Raw genomic sequence first — 19353 nt, forward strand, 5'->3', positions numbered from 1 at the left:
CAGGCCATCTGTGGTTTCTGTTATTCATCTGGGTTTCTGTATATCCCAGCCGCTGTCAGTTTAACGCCAAGTTGGCCACGCAAAGTTTATATGCAGCCGGTATCTGGACTGATTACATTTCGGGGAGCCGTTCGATTCAATTCTTCTTAAATCCTATGTTCCAGCCGCAGAATTCTGTATAGCAGGGATAGGCCCTCCAAGCTGAATTAGGACAACCATCTCTTGAAACCCGTGTTTGGATAAAGGCTTTCCCCCCTTAAAGTTAAAATTATACATTCCCAAATCCAAGAGGGATACCTAGACTTAGTCAGAGAGGACTCTTCTGATTCCCACGGGGGTAAACATGTCGAGCAACGACTACAGTTCCTCAGTCTTTCCTTGGATTCCCTTTATTCAGTTACCAGACAGGAAGTGATGAGAGTGATTAAGAAACGTCTATTTAAGTAGGATTATAACCGTATAAGAGGAGCTGTGGTGGCTCAAGTGGTTAAGACGCTGAACTGCAGGCTGTGGAAGGTCGGTAGTTCAGCAGTTCAAGACCTGAGTGTGCCGCATGACAGAGTGAGCTCCCGTCTCTAGTTCCAGCTCCTGCCAACCTAGCAGTTTGAAAGCAAGAAATTGCAAGTAGATAAATAGGGACCACTTCGGTGGGAAGGTCACAGCGTTCCGTGCGCCTTGGTGTTTAGTCATGCCGGCCACATGACCACGGAAACGTCTTCGGACAGCGCTGGCTCTTCGGCTTTGAAACGGAGATGAGCACCGCAACCCTAGAGTCGGACTCAACTGGCTTTTGAGCAAGGGAACCTTTACCTTTATAACCGTATAATCTGTAGAGCACGACGTGTTTGCTCTACTCAACTTGTTGGTATTCTTCCACCTGGAGAGCTCCCCGATTACTGCTCATATCTGAATGTTCCTCACTATAGGCATGCCTTTCTGTTGGCATGCTGTTAATGCCTTACCATCCAGAGTACTGCAAGGTAGGTATCTTAAGATACCATACTCTGATAGAGTATGTGACTGCGGTGCAGGTAGTGTAGACAGCCTGTATCACACAACCTTTGAATGCAATCATTTTTCTGAGCCTAAAAAGGTAAAGGTAAAGGCTCCCTTGCTCGAAAGCCAGTCGAATCCGACTCTAGGGTTGCGGTGCTCATCTCCGTTTCAAAGCTGAAGAGCCAGCGCTGTCCGAAGACATTTCCGTGGTCATGTGGCCGGCATGACTAAACACCAAGGCGCACGGAACGCTGTTACCTTCTGAGCCTAGAAACCTTTTAATTCTTCATTTATTTATTTATATTTATAAGTTCAATTTATAGCCCGCCCTCCCCGTGAAGCGGGCTCAGGGCGGCTTACAGTCAGGCATACGCCAGCATATAAAACATAATTAAAACCATTTAAAACATTTTACAACATCACAGAATTACAGATATAAAGTGCTCCAGGTGTTCCACATGTTGTCGAAGGCTTTTAATTCTTCCTTTGCTCCAAAATATAGATTATAAGGAGACATGACCTGTTTTGTTAGAAGATAATAGCAGACCGATCACTCCTTTGGCTGTGAAATTTTCTGCATCCGTGATAGATTTTCACAGCCATTCAAATGGGGTCTTTTCCTATATTTTAATAATCTGCTCAAAACGAATACATTAAGAAGCAGTACATGTTAGAGAGAAACTCATGGAAGGCAATTCTGTTCTTATTACCCTTAATCAAAATAGTCATATCTCACCTTCCTTCTGTTAGAGAGAGACTCCAGGTGGCTCAAAATTGTAAAGCTAGACAAATCTGGGCTCAGCCGCTAGCCATCGTGAATAAATGGACCCTCCATGTTCTTGGGGCAGCATTACCTCTGAAAACCCATTGCTAAAGGCCAATAATTTGGTTTCTGTGCCCCTGCTTCAAGGTTTCCCAAGGGCATCTGGCAGGCCACAGTCAGAAAGAGGGTACCAGACTAGGAATGCCAAGCTGTTGCCTGCCACCCCTGTGAGCTGTAGGGTGGGGCATGGGGTAGGGTTGATGTCACGTTGATGTCTCGTCTGAGCTCGATGCGCCATGGCCTTCCCTCCCCCCAACAACTGGCATATCTTCCAAAAATCATGGTGTCCCCTTTGAACTGTGGGATTCAGTTTGTGAGCTCCTGGCTTCTCCCACCCTGCCCCCAGCAAACATGTACTTTGGGAGGTTGAAAACCAGCTTCTCATATCATGGTAACTACTTGTACAGAATCATCAGAAGACCTGCATGGCAAGTCAAATGCAAAGGATGGGGGAACAATTATTGGAGTGCTTTGGGGGGGGGGATAGTAGGAATCTAAAAACAGGCCAGGCCAGGAAAAAGTGGTGAGTGGAGTGGGGAGTGGGGAGAGAAGCTCTGACAGATGAAACAAAATGCACACCTGTCGATCAAGAGTGCCTGATTTGGATCTCTCTCCTTATTCCAGCCAAAGATGTCAAGGAGACAACTGAGGGATTCGAGGGGTTCTCTTTGGAAATAGACGAGGAAGAAGTGTCTGAATGTAACTTCCGGGATCGAGCTAGACCAGAGAGGCGGGAAGGAAGCCATGAAGAGAAGATGAAGGAAAAACCCACTCCTTGCCAAGGAGGGGATTTGCATGAAGGAATTTACATGGCAGAGGAAACATATAAATGCTCGGACTGGGGACTGAATTTCTCAGATCAAACTCACTATGATATCAGTTTGCAAGCTCACCCTGTACAGAAGGCCCATAATTGCTTGCAGTGTGGAAAGAGCTTCCTTTGTGGAGAAGAGCTCATGAAACACCAAAGAATCCATATAAAAGAGAAAGTGTATAGCTGCTCTGACTGTGGCAAAAAGTTTTCAGAGAATTCAAGCCTTATTCAACACCAGAGAGAGAGTTCCCACCATTCAGGAGGGGAGTCGTTTATCTGCTCAGAGAGTGGAAAGAAGTTCTCTGATTGGAGGGCACACAAATGCTTTCCATGTGGAAAGTATTTGAACTGCAGATCACAGCTCCTTTTGCACCAAAGAACCCACGCAGGGGATGAACCTTATGAATGCTTGGAGTGTGGAAAGAGATTCAGTTGGAGTGTCAATCTTCAGCGGCATCAAAGAATCCACACAGGGGAGAAACCTTTCGAATGCTCCGAGTGTGGAAAGAGATTCACACAGAAATCCAACCTTCAACAACATCAAAAAACCCACAAGAGGGGAAACCACATAGCTTCTCAGACTGTAACAAGACCTTCCCCATGTTTCACACCTTAACGACAACCTTAGACTACAGAGTTGAAACCATAAAAACTATAGGAAGGGAGTGTGCATCTGCTCAGAAACCATCCTGTAACCATAGAAAATAAAATAAATTCAAACAAGGGAGAAACAGTATAAATGCTCAGATTGTGGAAGGAGCTTTAGCCATAAATAAAGCCTCAAATAGATCTCTCTGGGAAGGCAGAAAGAATGTGTTCCAGGTTGGGGGGGGGGGGGCAGGATTTTGATTAAATCACAGGTTTTCTTGGTGACCTTGCATGTTTGGATGAGGTTGGCAGATTGAGCCAGGATTATTGGATGGTTAATCTGGTTGCCTAAGGTTTTTCTTTTATCTTGGACAGTTAATTGAAGCAGTTGCTGAAATATTAGATTTCTTGAGTTTTAATTAAGTTTGACCTTCTAATCTTGCTTTAAAAGTTAATGAACATATATCAGATGTATTTTTAGACACACCTGTTTGGTTATCTCACCAGTGGTTAAGAAGCAATCATTTATCTAGATGATGATTACATGTTTGAGTTTAAAAGGTTTAGAATAAGATAAGAGTGCTGTTTTTCCTGTGTAAACATCTTGATGTGATAGAAGAAGAAGAAGAGATTGGATTTATACCCCGCCCTTCACTACCCAAAGGAGTCTCAGAGCGGCTTACAAACTCCTTTCCCTTCCCCTCCCCACAACTGACACCCTGTGAGGTAGGTGGGGCTGAGAGAGTTCTTGACAGAAACTGCTCTTATCAGAAGCATGGCTTGCCCAAGGTCATCCAGCCAGGTGCAAGTGGAGGAGTGGGGAATCAAACCCGGTTATCCCAGATTAGAGTCTGCGCACTTAACCACTACACCAAACTGGCTCTCAGTTTGAGTGGATGGAACTCTGAGAATAGTAGGTAACATTTTTCTGTTTGTGTGACTCTCTCTCAGAAGAGATTAGGTAACATTTCTCTGTTTGTGTGACTGGGGTTTATATGGCTAGATTTGAGTCCAATGACAATTTAGAGACCAACAAGATTTTTAGGGCATAAGCTTTTGAGGCCCTGACCTGGATAGGACAGGCTAGCCCAATCCCATCAGATCTCAGAAGCTAAGCAGGATTGGCCCTGGTAAGTATTTGGATGGGAGACCTGCAAGCAGTACCGGAGTGGTGACACAGATGCAGGTGATGGCACACCACTTCTGTCGGCCTATTTGGCATTGAACGTCCTTCCCTTGAAAACCCTTTCACGTTGCCATAAATCTGCTCTGATTTCACAGCAGCAACAATAAAGCTTTCAAGGATCAATGCTCCCTTTGCCAGATAAATAAAAATTACACAAAGATTCCTAAAAGCAGTCTGAGATCATAATCTGAAATCTGGCTTGCTTTAAGCTTAATATATTGTAATACGGTTGAGAAATGCTAGAAGGTGAAATTTTATTAGCCCTTGTTTTTGCGCCGGCTATGAGGTTAATTTTCAACGGTTTGTATTTTCTAATTCCTTGCCTAATAAAGAAAATTGGGGGGTGGGGTGGATGTATCCTGGAGATATTTGGGGTTAAAGGGTTTCAAGAGCAATGCTTAAACAATTGATTTCCTAAGCAACTAATTCTCCAATGGAATATGAGAGCTCATCGCCCTTTACAGGAGTTGCAAGATCAGCTCATCTCTCCTTCAACGTCAGGGCATCCACACAGGGGAGAACTTGGAATTTTGACTGTGGTATTGTTACATTAACCAAAAAGCTGATACTTGGCACACAGCCCATCTAAAATGTATCATTTCTGAAGGAAGCCCTGAAATTTCCGAACCTATTAAACACTTTTCTTCCAAGAAGGGTGTGTATATCCCCCCGCCCCCAAGTTCAGTCCTTACAGCTACCTTGCAAGGTTCGTTAGTCTGAAAATATGATCGGCTGAAGATTATCCTGTGATCTTCCCGGCCAAGTGTGGACTTCAGCCCAGATTTTCCAGGTCACAACCAATGTTCCCTCTAAGCTGTGGAGTCCTGTGAGCAAAAATTCTACCTTGTGAGCTACTGGCATTAAAGTTGTGAGTGAGTGATTGGCTACTGCATAAATTAGTTTGTCCTGGAGCCATCCTCCCTGAGCTAAGACAGAAATGTGTGAGCCGGAGGCTAAGAAACTGTGAGCTAGCTCACACTAACTCAGCTTAGAGGGAACACTGGTCACAACTCAACACTCTGGCTCTTGAACATAACAGGTACACATCCTGAATGTGGGAAGATTCATTCAGGGGGATCAGTCGTGGCATGAGGAGCCGGTCTCAGACATCTGCAAAGGATTTCTTTCTGCAGCTTTAGACACATTTTTTTTTAAAAAAAGACACGCCACACTCTTCTTCATTTTTGAGGAGACGCATAGAAACCTCCCATTTATTGGAGAAAACAGATCTAATAAACAGAGTACTTGTGTCAGTGCATCTAGTAGGAGCATCTGGGTGTGTGTTCCTTCTTGGTCCATTTTCCAGGCAGGGTTCTGGAATGGTAAGTGCTTCAGTTGGCCATGAGGGTAGACCTAATCTGGAAAAGGGAGAAAGGTGGAGCGTGTCTGTGCTGACTCTCCATCGATACTGTAGGTGGTGGTATCCTTCGCTGCCAAGTCACCAAGATGGCCATTGTGGGCATCGTCCTGTGGTGGTTCTGGCCCAATCTGTCTGATTGGTCCCCAAAGTGGGGTTGAGGGACTCATGCTTGATAAGTGCCACAGGGTCCCAGAGACCTCTCATCCTCCATGCTTTGGATTCTGGAATGTTCTAGGAGAATCTGAGAGTCTGAACGGTATCTCTGCTGGAGTTTCTGATCAGGTCTGGAATGTGACACTCCTTGAGCACTGGACTTTCCAGTGTCCTCTTCCTCCTTCAAACAGGAGTCTGGCTCCATGGCTTACCCCAGAACTGGACTAATCACGGAGCAAGACTGAGCAGAGTCATTCCCTTCTAGGGCCAAGTAAGTAAAATCTCTTTTGGACTGCACACTTCAAGAAGGTTGAAAGGAAAGATGTGGGCTGGGAAATTTCCCCCAATGATTCATTTTTGTGGCCAAAACATCCCACTTATATTTATTGTTTCATAAAATTAATAGTGAATAGATGTCATTGCCAATATTGGGTCAATTGGGCAGTTTTACACATGTAATGAATGTTGTTCAGGTAAGATCTTGGCTGCCACTTTGGCGTTGCTTGGCAACCCCAAGGGACACTGTCAAGACGTTCATGCCTCAGTTGGAGAGTTCACTTATTTTCTGGGGGGCTTAAGAGTCTTTTGTAAGCATTGGGTGTGAGTTTTTCCTGACCTTTTTGGGGTAGCATTTTACTCCCTTTTGTTTTCAGCCTAGTTTACCATTAGCTGGCAATGCCTTTTGAGCGTGAGCAGAGTGCCAGCCCCACTGAGCCAACCACAGCCAGACATTGCACCTGTAGGATTAGGCAGCAGAATGCATTGGCTAGAAAGGGTCTCTAAATGCACATTTAATTGTTTTCTTAATTTTGTTTTAAGTCATTAAATGAGTCCTTTTTTCCCCCTCTCTGTCCATAAGAGCTAGTAAAGGGTTAAGCAGCAGGCAGGGATGCCGTTCCTAGGGAAGAAACAGAACAAAGTCTGAGTCCAGCGGCACCTTTAAGACCCACAAAGTTTTATTCTGGGTATAAGCTTCCGTGCGCACGCACACTTCCTCAGGTACGTTGGTCACCAACCACTATATATCGGATGAGGGTGAGAAGGGTGTTGCCAGGAAGTGCCAATGAGAGTCAAGATGCAGAAGTAACTGAGCAGCTATATAAAAATATAGTTATCAGGGAGGAAACAAATACCGGAGCCCTCCAACTTTTTCCTATTGGGATCCAGTTTTCCTTGAAGGAGAGCTGGGGGGATGAGGCTGGAGCCCGACTGAGGGACGCCTGGAGGGGTAAAGAGCCGCAGGGCAGGGAAGGGGGTGGAGAAGCTCCCTCAGGCTGAGCAGCCCCGCAAGGGTAGGGCCAGGAAGGAGGAGGTCAGAGTAGCTCCTTGCTTCCCAGGGAAGGTGGCGTGCCAATTCTGGATTGTGGCCCTTGGAACTGGGGCGGGATTTCCAGAAAAGAGCGGGTGTAGATCAGGTTTCCCTTCCGGACCTGGAACCGGGGTCATTTCATAGAAAAAGAGGTGCAGGAGCTCATTAGCATAACTTATTAGCATAACTCATTTGCATATGCCACACCCTCTGACATCTCTCAGAGTGTGTCAGAAGGCATCACCCACCGCTCAGGCTCCACTGGACTGTTTTGGATTGCTAGCTTATGGGGGGGGGGGGGAACGGGGCGATGTCCTCGCAGAGGTGGAAGAGCTTGTACCTGAATAAAACTTGGCTCTTAAAGGTGCCACTGGACTCTTTTGGATTGCTAGCTATGGAGGGGGGGAATGTGCAGATTTGCCCTCACAGAGGAGGGAGAGCTTGTACCTGAAGGCGGGCGGGGGGGCCCGCTCTGCAACTTACCTGGCTGCTTCTTGCTCCTCATGGCCCAACTGAGGGCTGCTGGGAGCAGGGGGCGGGGCTTGTTGCATGTGCCCGCCCCCTGGGCTCCTTACTGCCGGAGCTCCACTCCTGCAGGAAATGACCCCTGCCCAGAACAGACTGCCTTCCTGATGTCTGCAGATAAAACCTCCTGTTAAAAGCCCAGGAGCCTGGCGCACTGGAGTTTCTCCTTGTTAAAGGCAGAATTCTGAATGTCTGGTGAGAGCCCTGAAGGGGGGGGGGAGGACAGAGGATAGAGGCATAGTTCTGGATGTCTGGAGAGAGCCCTGAAGGGGGGAGGGATAGAGCTGGCCCCGCGAAGACACCCCCCCCCCAGTTTGAGATAAAGGAGGGTCCCTAACATCTCTGGGCCTCCATGTAAGCTCCTGTCCTGTAGAGGCTTAAAAGCAACGTGATTCCCTGGTGAATTGTGCGGGGTGTGTGTGGATTTTTTAATCTGCTCTCCTGGAAAGAGTCGTTTGCTCGCTATGATACACAGGATTCCTCTGGAGCAGAAGATATGTCCAACTACAGCAGCAGTGTAAGAAAAAGGGATCAGCCATAGGCAGGGCTGTTACATAGCCTAGGACCGGTGTTTCTTCTAAGCTGAGTTAGTGTGAGCTAGCTCACAGTTTTTTAGCCTCCGGCACACACATTTTTGTTTGAGCTCAGGAAGGATGGCTCCAGAGCAAACTGATTTATGCAGTAGCCAAATCACTCGCTCACAGCTTTAATGCCAGCCAGTAGCTCACAAAGTAGAATTTTTCCTCACAAAACTTCACAGCTTAGAGGGAACATTGCCTAGGACTCCTGTGGGACCATCCCACTTCCAAAATCTCCTTTTGGCTCCTGTCTCTAGGCATGAAGAGACTGCTTTGCCAGCCCCACTGAGTTGCCTGTTCCTGGAATTAGAAAACTGATTTTCCAGGGCATGAAAATAACAACCATTAAATTTTGTTGGAGAATCATCAGAGTTGGAAGGAGCCATACAGGCCATCTAGTACAACCTCCAGCTCAACGCAGGATCAACCTACAGCATCCCTGACAAGTGTTTGTCCAGACACTGCTATAAGACTCACAGAGAGGGAGAGCTCTCCACCTCCTTAGGCAGCCAATTCCATTGCTGAACTACTTGTAGTGTAAAAAAAAATGTTTCTAATATCCAGCTGGTATTTTTCTGCCTGTAATTTACCCATTATCATGAGTCCAGTCCTCTGTGCCAATGGGAACAGCTCCCTGCCCTTCTCTAAGTGACAGCCCTTCAAATACTGCAAGAGAGCCATCATGCCCTCCCCTCAACTTCCCTTTCTCCAGACTGAACATTCCCAAGTCCCTCAGCCTTTCCTCATAGGGCTTGGTCTCCAGGCCCCTGATCATCTTTGCTGCCCTCCTTTGCACCCACTCCCCATTCTGTCCACATCTTTTTTTAAGTGAGGCTTCCAGAACTGCACACGGTGTGTCCTGACAGATGCCATGTACAGAGGGACCATGACATCTTGCATTCTGGATGTTATACCTCTGTTGATACATTGCAAGACCGCGTTAGCCTTTTTTGCCACTGCATCACACTGACTGCTCATATTTAGCTTACAGTCCACTAGTGTTCCCTCTAAGCTGAGTTAGTGTGAGCTAGCTCACAGTTTTTTTAGCCTCCAGCTCACACATTTTTGTCTTCGCTCAGGAAGGACAGCTCCAGAGCAAACTAATTTATGTAGTAGCCAAATCACTTGCTCACAACTTTAATGCCAGGAGCTCACAAAGCAGAATTTTTGCTCACAAGACTCCACAGCTTAGAGGGAGCGTTGCAGTCCACCTGTATCCCAAGATCTTGTTCACACACACACTACTACCCAGAAGTGTTCCCTCGAGGACCCCTTTGCCCAGTGGAAATTCACCTTTCTGCAGATGTTTTTTTAAAAGTAGTCCTGCAGTGTCATCTACTGGTGGAAGATATATTTTTCCTGATAACTTTAATTTCACACTTTTATAAAAGAACAAAATTCGAGTCCGGTGGCACCTTTGAGACCAACAAAGTATTACTCAAGGTACAAGCTTTTGTGTGCATGTACTCTTCTTAGATACAGTGAAATGGAAGTTACCATTCCATACATATTAGGTGCAGGGGTGAGCAACCAATTAGCCTTCGACATAATGAAGATGTTTAACAGATGCAAGGACCAAACAGGAATAACAGGCTTAGTTTATATGGCCACCATTTGTGTGGATTTAATTCGGGGTGGGGGATGGACATAATGAAGCAAATAAATAGATCAGAACTGCAGACTGATGTGTGAACGTACCCTTCTTAATTGTGGGGTGCTGAGAGTAATTAACTGAGACCCTGTTACACTCCATCTGTCTCCTCTCAAGCATAAAGATAACTAACAGCATCCTTTTCTTTAAGGTGGGGTGACAAATTAAGGTGGGGTATAAATCAAATAATAAATAAAAATTGCCAAAACTCTACTGAAGACTGAAAAGAAGCTTTTGGAGCCTGAAATAGCTTTGGGGGGGACTCTGAAAGTGGGATTTAATAGGAATGACAAAGAAGCACCATTTCTTCCCTTATTTGGATTGCTTGCTCAAATATGTTCCTGAACTGGAAGCCATACAGTTGTATGTAAATCCAGCCCACTGGTACGGAGGTGTTCCTGGCTGAACAGCAGGCTGAGACTGTCAAATTCCCACAGAAAGGAGTCTCCCAAGCCATCTGTACTAGCACCCTGCTTCTGAGAAGGGATCCACATGGAATCCAGTGAGCAGACAGGTTTCCGCCCCTTTGCCATCTTGCTAAGCCCATAGAATATGGTTCAGCTGGACCGTGACCCTCTGCATCTGGCATCTCCTGCAACCAAACTGCACAAAATTGTGTCCCATGCATAAGGAGAACCCCTAAACCCAGTGCTTTTCTTCTTTAAAACCCAGGAGGTTTAGTACTCATATATAAAGTTGCCCTGCTTTCCATCAATTCCCCTCTCAGAACCTAGCAGAGCACCCTTCAAAAGGTGCCAGTGCCCATGAATACCCCTCCACACACACACCAGCCTAAAGACATCACCCTGCCAACAAAAGTCAGTATGGTCGAAGCAATGGTATTCTCGGTAGTAATATATGGCTGCGAGAGTTGGACCATAAGGAAGGCTGTGTGCGAAGAATAGATTATTTTGAATTATGGTGCTGGAGAAGACTCTTGGGAGTTCCTTGGACTGCCAGGAGATCAAATCAGTCAGTCCTAAAAGAAATCAACCCTGACTGTTCCCTGGAAGGCCAGATAATGAAACTGAAGCTCAAATACTTTGGCCACCAAATGAGAAGGGAGCACTCCCTGGAGAAGACCCTGATGCTGGGAAAGACTGAAGGTAAAAGAAGAAGGGGACGGCAAAGGATGAGATGGTTAGACAGTGTCATAGATGCAACGAACATGAAGCTGAGCAAACTCCGGAGGACAACAGAAGACAGGAGGGCCTGGCGAGATGTGGTCCATGGGGTTGCAAATAGTCGGACTTGACTCTGCAACTGAACAACAACAACAAAACCATCTACTACCGTGTTTCCCCGAAAATAAGACACTGTCTTATATTTATTTTTTCTCAAGAAGACACATTAGGGCTTATACCACAAATGCATAGAAATCCTGCTAGGGCTTACTTTTGGGGTAGGTCTTATTTTCGGGGAAACAGGGTATATTGGAACAGTGATGGAAGGAATGCCCTTCCTTTGACCACCCCCACCTGAAAATATTAATGTGAATATCCCCCAAAACCTCTGAGGTAAGGGCCAAACCTCCAGGCATTTCCCAGGCAGGTGGTGCAGTGGCAACCAGTGTTCCCTCTAAGCTGAGTTAGTGTGAGCTAGCTGACAGTTTTTAGCCTCCAACTCACACAGTTTTGTGTGAGCTCAGAAAGGGATGGCTCCAGAGCAAACTAATTTGTGCAAATCACTCATTCACAACTTTAATGCCAGTGACTCACAAAGTAGATTTTTTTGCTCACAAGATCCCAGAGCTTAGAGCAGGGGTGTCAAACATGTGGCCCAGGGGCCGGATCAGGCCCCAGAGGGCTTCCATCAGGCCTGCAGTGGAGCTGGCCATCTCTTGCTTCCAGTTCTGCTGCTGCTGCATCATAGCTTTCTTCTCCAGACTCTCTTAATCACTCAGCCATTTCATGTTTTAACCTGGGTCCTAGACTCAGAACTCTTTGAGCATGAGATTTCTGTGGTGAATGTCAATAAATCAAAAGTAGGTTTGCAGGCTACAGAGCTAATGTTTTAAGCATGTTTTTATTTTAAGTTAAAAAAAACCCGTTGTGTTTGTGTCCTTTATAAAGTTTATATCTCTACTACCTGGCATTACATTTTATGTCACACATGGCCCGCCCAACAAGGTCTAGTTTATGTCAGATCTGGTCCTCATAACAAATATGTTCAACACCCCTGGCTTAGAGGGAGCATGGTGGCGACCCTCTGGGATAGGGCAGGCTCCCAAAAGGACCCCCTCCCCCACAGGGAGAGGAGAAGTGGGCTCGCAGGCCAGTTGGTTTGGAGAAAGAGGGAAGGTGTCACAGGAATGCAGATTTTAACCCACGTCTAATGTTAAGTATGCAACTCAACAACGAAGTAAGTAACAAGTGATTCAACTTTATTAAGAAGGAGAACTTCCAAAAGATCACACAGCATCAGAGGACACAACAACTCCACACACAAGTGGAGCATAGCTCCTTTTAAATTCTCCCGGGCTGGTGTAGCCAAGCCCTTACAAAGTTAACATCCAATCACATTGTTAAGATAACATCCAATCATTGGTCTTCCCTCCAGCACAGACTCTTACATTTTATAGGTTACAGACATTGCTTCGGCCAATGGTGTTGTTCAGATTGGAATCCGGCTGAGGTCTCAAGCTTAACATGGGTTTTGGTAGAGTGAAGCCACAACATCTAACATCACTTTCCTGGGAGTAAGCCCCCTTGAATACCGGGGAGGATTCCGAGGAGACCCGATCCGGACCGCTTGGCGTGAGCTTGCTTCAGTTTGCCCTTCATCATGTTCTTTTTGTCTGCTCCAACGCCCCATATTTCTGAGACGGCTGAACAGTCAGCGGGGGACACTCCAGGAGCGCAGCACCGTGCGCAGGGTTACTCCAGAGCAGCCCCATCGAGCTGCAAGAGGCGTCGCGGACGGCAGCCGGGCTGAAGCTCCCCTTGGAGAGGGCAGGACGCATTTTCCCTTTCTCTGCAGCACTGAAAGGGTTAAACAAAGCGAGCCTGTTTGCTAGAGAGGCCGAACAAGGAGGGGCGGAAAAGAGGAAAGGGGTGGGGGTGGTCGACTGGATTGGGAAAGGGGACGGGGAGGGCTGCAGATCTGCAACAGGAGGGGAAAGCCTTCTTGCAGCCGGATCCTGGGAAGGTTTACTCACAGGTAGGTCATGGGGGAGGGAGAGAAGCGTTTCATTCCCGTAAGAGAGGAATGCTGATACAGTGTATGTTGGGGGGGGCTGTGTGTGTGTGTGTGTGAAAGAGTTTTAAAATGGGATTTTCTTGTGCATACTTTTAATTTGTTAACCGCCTTGGTGACACTTGTAGGGGCAGAGAGGCGGATCTGAGTTTGGTAAGGAAAACTAAATATAAACGAATTCGCAGCCCAGATGGTCGTAGGGAAGCTCAGGAATCATTCATGCCAACTGGCGGCCTCACATGCCAGACACTTTGGCCAGTGTTCCCCCCCCCCCACGCACAAACACACATCTGGGGGTTCCCTGCCTCTCCCTGCTCCCGTTCATCCAGGCAGCCCCTCTGCCCTGACCTGGAGAGACTGGACACCCATTTGCCCCTTCCCCTCTGCTGGCTGCTTGGACAGAGCTATTGCCAGATACATCCGCCTATGGAAGAAGAAGAGATTGGATTTATACCCCGCCCTTCACTACCCAAAGGTGTCTCAGAGCGGCTTACAAACTCCTTTCCCTTCCCCTCCCCACAACAGACACCCTGTGAGGTAGGTGGGGCTGAGAGAGCTCTTGACAGAAACTGCTCTTTTTTCAAGGACAGCTCTTATCAGAACTACGGCTTGCCCAAGGTCATCCAGCAGGTGCAAGTGGAGGAGTGGGGAATCAAACCCGGTTCTCCCAGATTAGAGTCCACGCACTTAACCACTACACCAAACTGGCTCACCAAACTGGAGGATTATCTGCAGTGGTTAAGCAGTTCGCAGCACTTTGTTCCAGACACCAGTTTACACTGAGACACAGAGCCCCCAGGAAAGGCTGATACACGGTTAACGGAGAGGCCAAGATCATAATATCTGCAACTGATCTGTAAGGAGCTAAATAGAGATGGTTTATTTTCCTGAAGGACCAACCGGGCATACTTTTAAAAACGTGATATGTAATATAGCACAATGACGTTAGTCCTGATGTGCAAACTACAACAAGGACTCTCCTTCTGATCCACCAGGACAATTCCTAGATGTCTCTTGACCAGGGTCAGTGATGTAGCTCCATGCTCTTTTGGTTTCTTTCTGCCTTTTTTGATATCTTTCCCTCTCCTTCTTCATAGGCAAGTGGATAAGAGTGTCTTTCCACAGTCAGAGGCAACCCAAGAGAAAGGGGAAGGAGATGGAAGAGCAGGACCAAGAAGGAACTGGTCAGAGGTCGAGGAAAGGTCCCCATCCCATCCAAGCAGGGAGTGGTGCTGAATTTTGGGGAAAAGCTGTGCCAGAGACCTTGGCTCAGGAGACTTTGACCACAGATCTATGCAGCCGATGCTTCCGGCAGTTCTGTTACCATGAGGCTGATGGGCCCCGAGAAATTTGCAGCCAGCTCCATGGACTTTGCAACCACTGGCTGAAGCCAGAGAGGCACTCCAAGAAGCAGATTCTGGACCTGGTGATCCTGGAGCAGTTCCTGACTATCCTGCCCCAGGAAATGCAGAGCTGGGTGAGAGGATGTGGGCCGGAGACCAGTTCCCAGGCGGTGGCCCTGGCCGAAGGCTTCCTCCTGAGTCAGGCAGAGGAGAAGAGGCAGGCAGAACAGGTGAGGGGTTTTCATTCACTCACTTCAAGCAGCAACCTTATCCTAAGGCTTCCTTGCCAGAAATTTATACCTCTAGAGAACTCACTTAGCTAGGAACAAAACCCAACCCTGATTGCTGGCCCTGCGGTTAAACCAGCTCTGCTGATCGATGCAGGGACGAGTCTGGGAGTGGGGCAGGATTCGTTCCCTCAGCCTGTTCCATTACTTCCCTTACTAGTTGGGATTCAGGGGTCTGCCTTGCAGTGGCTTTCCTCGTTCCTTCAAGGTCGGGGACAAAGGGTGTCACTAGGAGAAAAGCTATCCCGAAGGCACCCGCTAGTTTGCAGAGTATCACAAGGGGCGGTACTTTCCCCGATGCTATTCAACATCTATACGCCCCCCTTGCCCAGATTGCCTGGAGGCATGGGTTGGGTTGTCACCAGTATTCGGATGACACCCGGATATATCTGTTGTTGGGCGGCCAGTCAGACTCCAGCCCAGGAGATCTGGACCTGGCATTGCAGGCCATGACTGGCTGGCTTAGATGGAGCCAACTGAAATTGAATCCGATGAAGATGGAGGTCCTGTGCTTGAGTCGGGGCGGACTGGGGTTAGGGATCCCACTCCTGTCCTTTGGTGGGGCGCCGTTGGTCCCAACGTTGGAGGTAAGAAGTTTGGGAGTGCTCCTGGATACCTCTCTAATGATGGAGGCCCAGGTAGCAGCCACTGCTAAGTCGGCCTTTTACCATCTTCGGATGATTAGGCAGTTGGTTCCCTTTCTCGAATGCAATGACTCGGCAACAGTGATCCATGCTATGGTCACCTCAAGATTAGACTACTATAACGCTCTCTACATGGGGCTGCCCTTGAACGCGGCAGCCAGGCTGTTGCTGGGACTCCCCACGTGGGAGCACATCCAACCTGCACTGAAAGCACTGCACTGGCTACCTATAGCGTACCAAATTTGCTTCAAGGTGCTGGTGCTTACCTTTAAAGCCGTTTATGGTCAGGGACCTACCTACCTGAGGGACCATCTTTCCCCACATTTCCCCCAGAGAGCACTACAGTCAGGCTCTCAAAATCATTTGACCCTCCCTGGCCCTAAGGACGCCAGGCTGGCATTGACCAGGGCCAGGGCTTTTTCACTGGTGGCTCCAACTTGGTGGAATGAGCTTCCGGAAGAGATCAGGGCCCCGAGGGACCTTTCACAGTTCCGCAGGGCCTCGAAAATGGAGCTCTTCCGCCAGGCGTTTAGGTAAGGAGCTGCATTTAGCCATCCACGCCCTGTGCCAATATTATTTCCAGCCTGAGCCTGCCGATAGTGGAATCCACCGCTGACTGTACATTTATTGTGCACTTGGTCACTATTGTACCGCCATCGCCATGTAAATTGGTCTTAGTAACTATGTTGTGTGTTTCATACTAATGTTTATAGTGTTGCTTTATTTCCTGTTATTTTGTGTAAGCCGCCCTGAGCTTGCCTTATCAGGGAGGGCAGGGCACAAATCAAACCAACAAATAAATAAATAACACACAATAGTCCTCCTTACTGTTTCAGATGTGGAGACGATCAGTGAAGGTGGAAGCACCGCCAGAGGAAAGTCAGAGGCTGCAGGCCCAGGAGCATGCCCGAGAGGCCCTGTCGAGTGGTAAGGGTGCCTCCTGCCCAGATGGGTAGGAGGAGAGAGAGGAAGCGCTTCTGCTCACTACGCAGAGCGGTCTTCTGGGACTTCGTGCCGCAGGGTGTAGTGATGGCCGCTCACTTGAAGGGGGAGTGGACAGATCCGTGGAAGGCGAGTCCATTCTTCTTCACATGAATTAAAGTCTTCGTATCTTACCTTCCTTCCATTAGAAGGACTCGTAAAGGTAAAGGTTTCCCTTGCTCGAAAGCCAGTCGAGTCCGACTCTAGGGTTGCGGTGCTCATCTCTGTTTCCAAGCGGAAGAGCCAGCGCTGTCCGAAGACGTTTCCGTGGTCATGTGGCCGGCATGACTAAACACCAAGGCGCACGGAACACTGCGACCTTCCCACCGAAGTGGTACCTATTTATCTACTTGCAATGTCTTGCTTTCAATTTCAAACTGCTAGGTTGGCAGGAGCTGGAACTAGAGACGGGAGCTCACTCAGTCATGCGGCACACTCAGGTCTCGAACTGCTGAACTACCGACCTTCCACAGCCTGCAGTTCAGCGTCTTAACCACTTGAGCCACCGCAGCTCCTAGAAGGACTCGAGGTGGCTTTAAAAAAGGAAAGGAAGACCAATGTGGGTGCGGCTGTTACCCACGGGGAATAAATGGCATCTCCCCTGTTCTCCTGACCTGGATGGGCCAGACTAGCCCAGTCTCATCCGATCTCGGAAGCTAAGCAGGGTCAACCCCGGTTCGTACTTGGATGGGCTCTTTTTGTAGAAAAAGCCCAGCAGGAACTCATTAGCATAATAGGCCACACCCAACCGCAGAAATTAATTTGCTTATTAGGTCACACCCCTGACAGCACAACTCATTAGCACATTAGGCCGCACCCCCATGTTACCAGAAGTGTGGTCATCCAGCCACACCCACCTTTTGCTTCTTATTCCATTTACCTTGTTTGTTGTCAAAAGCCAGGGCTTTTTTTTGGAGCAGGAACTCCTTTGCATGTTAGGCCACACACCCCTAATGTAGCCAATCCCAATGAGTTTCTGCTGTTGGGTGTGGCCTGTTATGCTAATGAGCTCCTGCTGGGTGTGGCCAACTCGGGAGCCAACCAGAACTCCATTCCTGTGCGTTCCTGCCCAAAAATAGCCCTGGAGACCACCGGAGAAGTCCAGGGTTGCTATGCAGAGGCAGGCAATGGCAGGCCACCTCTGGACGTCTCTCGCCTTGAATAGCTGTGGGGTCACCGTAAGTCGGCTGGGACTTGATGCCACTTCACACACACACACAGATGCAGACCACGTTCTGAGGCAGCCTGCCTCCTAAAACCTGTTGCCAGAGGCCAATAGTTTGGTTTCTGTGCTCCTGGGACGCCCAGCGGGCCACAGTCACAAAGAGGGTACTGGGCCAGGGATGTTGTCACGTATTCGAGCTCCTCAGAGGGAACATTTCAAGTCTGAAAAATGTCGCCAGCAATGCTCCCTCTAAGCCGTGGAGTCTTGTGAGCAAAAATCCTACTTTGTGAGCTGCTGGCATTAAAGTTGTGGGCGAGCGATTTGGCTATGGCATAAATCAGTCTGTTCTGGAGCCCTCCTTCCTGAGCGAAGATAAAAATGTGTGAGCCGGAGGCCAAAAAACTGTGAGCTAGCTCACACTAACTCAGCTTAGAGGGAACACTGGTCGCCAGAATGTATTACACAGACACACACCCCATGCTCATCGGCATATCTCACAATTTACTAAAATCCATGACAAATTTTCCTGAGTGGATACAGGGCAAAGTTTCGTAGCTCTGTGAAGGGGATGAAGGATCTGAACAAGCAAATGAACTAGGAAGTTTAGGCTGACACCCTTCCTTCCTCCTTTGTCTCTCTTTCTCTCTCAGGTGGTGAAGAAACGGTTTTGAGCAATCCATTTTATAGAAATATGGAAACAGTTGCTGAACCTCCAGTCCAGGTAGGGGAGATGAGCAAGGGACAGTCTGGGTCCCCCTTTCTCTCAAGGGGGCTTTTGCTCCTGCAGTTGCTGCAGTTGGAGCCAGTTTGGTGTTGTGGTTAGGAGCACGGACTCTAATCTGGGAGAGCCGGGTTTGATTCCCCACTCCTCCACATGCATCTGCTGGTGTGACCTTGGGCAAGAATCCAGAACCTGACAAAGGTTAGTCAAATGCAAGAAAGGGGGCCAATATTAAATCTTAATGAAGGAAATATATTAAAAATACATATATATATATATATTAATCACAAATTTTAAAATTATATAAGGGCCCAATCACACGTTATGTATAAATAACAAACGATAAAACACAAGGGCTGATAAATCTGACCTGACGTGTTTCGGCCTACATAGGCCTTCCTCAGAGGTCGATAGTGACCTTGGGCAAGCCATAGTTCTGGCACATCTGTTCTTAAAAAAGAGCAATTTCTGTCAGAGCTCTCTCAGCCCCACCTACCTCACAGGCAGGGCCGGCTCGCTCAGGGGCGCCAAACTGCGCCCAGCCCCACCCCCCACCCATGCGCCATGGCCGGACTGCAAGTGCGCCTCGCCCTTGCTGGGCTCCTGGGCCACCAGGCCGCCCATGTACAAGTAGGACGAACCATAGCCGTTCATGGCCAGCGGCGGGGCCGCCGGGCTCGGGCGCAGCAACAGCCCGAGCGGGCCAGCAGCATCCCGGCCCACCAGAGGAGAGCTGCCGCACCGCACTCCGCGCCCCTCTGCGGCCGAGGCACCGCACGCCGCGCCCCTCTGCGGGCGAGCCAGACTACAGCCCCGCAGGCCGAGGGCGGGCTGCCATCTGCCCTGCTGGGGGTGGAAGCGGCAGCGAGGGCGGGCTGTGGTGTAGGTGGGAGCCAGGCGCTGCGGGATTGGCGAGCCAGCCGGCTGCCTGCCGGAGTCCGGGCTGCTGCGGCGGGGAGGCACGCACAGGGCGCTCGTCTGGAGCCCGGGCGGGGGGGTGAAGGAGGACCCCAGCCAGGGGGACCCTGCGAAGG

The 19353-nt window shown here is 48.6% G+C and overlaps 1 pseudogene; it reads left to right on the forward strand.

Moving 5' to 3' along the window:
* LOC107122596 overlaps window positions 1–19353 on the forward strand; it is a 29873-nt pseudogene that overhangs the window by 6776 nt on the left and 3744 nt on the right.

The sequence above is a fragment of the Gekko japonicus genome, unplaced genomic scaffold, assembly GCF_001447785.1.
Source record: "Gekko japonicus isolate JY-2015 unplaced genomic scaffold, Gekko_japonicus_V1.1 scaffold1563, whole genome shotgun sequence".
In the NCBI taxonomy this organism is placed as follows: domain Eukaryota; kingdom Metazoa; phylum Chordata; class Lepidosauria; order Squamata; family Gekkonidae; genus Gekko; species Gekko japonicus.